The sequence below is a fragment of the Anomaloglossus baeobatrachus genome, chromosome 2 (assembly GCF_048569485.1).
Source record: "Anomaloglossus baeobatrachus isolate aAnoBae1 chromosome 2, aAnoBae1.hap1, whole genome shotgun sequence".
NCBI classification, from domain to species: Eukaryota; Metazoa; Chordata; class Amphibia; order Anura; family Aromobatidae; genus Anomaloglossus; species Anomaloglossus baeobatrachus.
In genome coordinates this window covers 354269644-354273645 of record NC_134354.1, presented here as the reverse complement: position 1 = coordinate 354273645, position 4002 = coordinate 354269644, and the positions used below count along the sequence as shown (strand labels likewise).

The window sequence follows — 4002 nt, the reverse complement described above, 5'->3', positions numbered from 1 at the left end:
CTCTGTTTGTGATGGAAGCTAAAACATCCCGTTATTCGGCAACAAAGCCAAGAACTTCATATATTGTAGTTTATTTGGGTATTATTTCAACACCAAGAACAGATTGGTTTTACTGGGGATTGAACGCAGGACCTTCTGCGTGTTAAACAGACATGAAGACCACTACACTATGAAACCTTTGAAATTCTGCAAAGTAATGGCAATTAGAGACGAGTTTTGACCACCAGGGAAAAAAAAAACAAATTCGTAGCTCTGTTGGTGATGGAAGCCAAAACGTCCCATCATTCGGCAACAAAGCCAAGAACTTCATATATTGTAGTTTAATTGGGTATTATTTCAACACCAAGAACAGATTGGATTTACTGGGGATTGAACGCAGGACCTTCTGCATGTGAAGTAGACGTGATGACGACTACACTATGAAACCTGTGAAATCCTGCAAAGTAATGGCATTTAGAGATGAGTTTTGACCGCCAGGGGAAAAAAAAAAATAATTTGTAGTTCTGTTTGTGATGGAAGCCAAAACATCCCGTCATACGGCAACAAAGCCGAGAACATCATATATTGTAGTTGGATAGCGTATTATTTCAACACTAAGAACAGATTGGTTTCACTGGGGATTGAACCCAGGACCTTCTGCGTGTTAAGCAGACGTGATGACCACTACACTATGAAACCTGACAATAAGTTACTGTGTATTGGCTAGCAGAGCAGAATTGTGACTGATGGGGCCTTTTTATTGCTGAAGGAAAGTATTTTTGGTTAATGAAACATTTACAATTATTATTACATATTTTACCAGTTTTATTCCTACAAAGGGATTTTGCTTAAATTGAAGTTTATATTGAATGTGTTACTTTTTTCTCCATAGTTTGGTCTTTTGCTTTTGTATTTATGGGAATTATATATTTTGAAACAAATAGGATTTTTATAATATGGGATTATGTTTTCTGCTAAAATGGTCAATAAAAAAGAAACCCAAAATCGTAGTTCTCTTTGTGATGGAAGCCAAAGTGTATTGTCATTTGGCAATGAAACCAAGAATTTCACATATTACAAGTCGATAGGAAATTACTTCAACACCAAAAACAGATTGGTTTCACTGGGGATTGAACCCAGGACCTTCTGCGTGTGAAGCAGACGTGATGACCACTACACTATGAAACCTTTGAAATCCTGCAAAGTAATGGCAATTAGAGACGAGTTTTGACCGCCAGGGGAAAAAAAACAAATTCGTAGCTCTGTTGGTGATGGAAGCTAAAACATCCTGTTATTCGGCAACAAAGCCTAGAACTTTATATACTGCAGGTTGATAGGGGATTATTTCAACACCAAGAACTCATGGGTTTCACTGGGGATTGAACCCAGGACCTTCTGCGTGTGAAGTAGACGTGATGACCACTCCACTATGAAAGCTGTGAAATCCTGCAAAGTAATGGCATTTAGAGACGAGTTTTGACCGCCAGGGGAAAAAAAAAATAATAATTTGTAGTTCTGTTTGTGATGGAAGCCAAAACATCCCATCATTCGGCAACAAAGCCGAGAACTTCATATATTGTAGTTGGATAGCGTATTATTTCAACACTAAGAACAGATTGGTTTCACTGGGGATTGAACCCAGGACCTTCTGCGTGTTATGCAGACGTGATGACCACTACACTGTGAAACTTGTTGAAAAGTTACTGTGTATTGGCTAGCAGAGCAGAATTGTGACTGACGGGGCCTTTTTATTGCTGAAGGAAAGTATTTTTGGTTAATGAAACATTTACAATTTGTATTACATATTTTACCAGTTTTATTCCTACTAAGGGATTTTGCTTAAATTGAAGTTTATATTGAATGTGTTACTTTTTTCTCCATAGTTTGGTCTTTTGCTTTTGTATTTATGGGAACTATATATTTTGAAACAAACAGGATTTTTATAATGCAAAAGAAACAGGAGAGCAGATGTGGTTGAAATGCAAAAGAGAATGACAAATTTTATTACATCATAAAAAACAGTTTTTAGATGTAGCACAGAAAAATACATATAGGTGCAACAACAGAGGGCACCTTGGCACATAAACAGTTAATCAGAATTAACAAGGCAAGTAGAATACATAAGACAACAAGTATACAGCACAGATGGCAAAAAATACAAAGTTACATGCCAGGTGATACCAGAGAACAATAGCTGGTGTGCATGATAAGATAAAATTATACAGCACACTGGGTTTGTCAGTATATGCAAGCAATGATACATATCAGTGGCTAAATATATGCAAACACTGCTCACCAGCATGCCAGGTGATACCAGAGAACAATAGCTGGTGTGCAAGATAAGATAAAGTTATACAGCACACTGGGTTTGTCAGTATATGCAAGCAATGATACATATCAGTAGCTAAATATATGCAACACTGCTCACCAGCATGCCAGGTGATACCAGAGAACAATAGCTGGTGTGCAAGATAAGATAAAGTTATACAGCACACTGGGTTTGTCAGTATATGGAAACAATGATATATACCAGTGGCTAAAAAAATATAAACACCGCTCACCAGCAATGATATAAAGTGCCAGATAAGTGCAGGAGCCAGAGACCAAAAGATCCCCCTCAGAAGCAAGATAACGCGCGTTTCAGGTCTTGTTAGTATAACCCTTCATCAGACCAAGGAGGGGTGGTGACTCATCTGTTCCCAGAAGCTTTAATAGACCATATGGTTCATCACATGGATCGGACCGGCCAGTCAGTGCAGGTTTAAGCTGGCACATGCGCGGTCATTGCTAATCCCACTAGCAGATGCGAGCGAAGTCAAGCCGAGGAGTGCAGGGGAGAGGGCGAAGGCAACGCCCCCCCACGAGCAAAACTCCGCCCTTGAGACATCGCTAAGCATGCCAGGGAGAGAAGAAAGACCAGGCATGTGCACACCACACATACTGGAACATACAAAGATACAGATATACGGGCTCCCACACAAACAGCAGTATAGGAACGCCAAGGAAAGAGGGCAAAGAAATAATGAAATGGCAGGAATCACAAGAATAACAGTAGTTAGCCCTCGACCAAGCAGTATATAATCCCGGCTGTCATGGGGGAAGCCACCTTGTAATCATAGTCCAGATGCACGATGTATTCAGGTAGTCATATTAACAGAGGCAGTGATCCATAGGGAGCAGAAGATGGAAGCTGCAAAGAAAAGGGCACAAAATGGCATAAAACACTTGCAGCAATAAAATTAGAATATAAAAACAGAGGTAAAAAATTGCATAGGTGGTAAAAAACCATATCTAGCAAAAAAAGGGGGGGCGGGAAGGAGGACAGGGGTCTAAAGGAAGGGGGCAAAGCTACGGGACTCATTCAGACCAGACGGAGCCATAGTACCCAGTAGGGTGATCCATTTGGTTTCTTTTTGGGCGAGGATCTTTTTAAGGTTCCCGCCCCTATTGCCACCATGTACGACATCTATCCCTATGACACGCAATGATCTCGCATTACATCCGTGATGGTTCCGAAAATGCCTAGGAAGGGTCTTAAGAGTAGAAATATCGGTCACCGTCTTGGCAGCACCAATATCTCTCACATGTTCACGCACTCTCACCCGCAATTCCCTAGAAGTTAAACCTATGTATATCTTAGGGCAACTACATTTAGCATAATAGATAACATAGGAAGTTGCGCATGAGATGTAACACCTAATATCAAATGTCCGACTACCATCTGCGGTGGAAAAGGTCTTACTGCGAGAGACATTGGTGCACGCAAGACAGCGACCGCAGGGAAAACACCCGCGAATAGGATTAGTGAAACCAAAAGGATGGGAAATCACAGGAACGTAATGACTATGTACGAGAAAATCTCGTAGATTTTTGGAACGGCATGCCGTCATTAGAGGATAATCAGGGACCAAATCCCTTAGGGTAGGATCAGATTTTAGTATCGGCCAGTGTTTGTTTAATATGGCACGCATGTTATGCCATTCATGGTTGCACGCAGATATGAATCGAGCCTCTCCTGCCCCC

At 40.7% G+C, this 4002-nt stretch overlaps 2 non-coding genes across 2 annotated transcripts; both read right to left on the bottom strand.

Moving 5' to 3' along the window:
- Positions 1-605: 605 nt before the first annotated feature.
- Positions 606-678, bottom strand: TRNAV-AAC (transfer RNA valine (anticodon AAC)). Its single transcript has one exon. It is a non-coding gene; the product is annotated as a tRNA-Val (tRNA).
- A 416-nt stretch (positions 679-1094) lies between these two features.
- On the bottom strand, positions 1095-1167 carry TRNAV-CAC (transfer RNA valine (anticodon CAC)). Its single transcript has one exon. It is a non-coding gene; the product is annotated as a tRNA-Val (tRNA).
- Positions 1168-4002: the final 2835 nt, after the last annotated feature.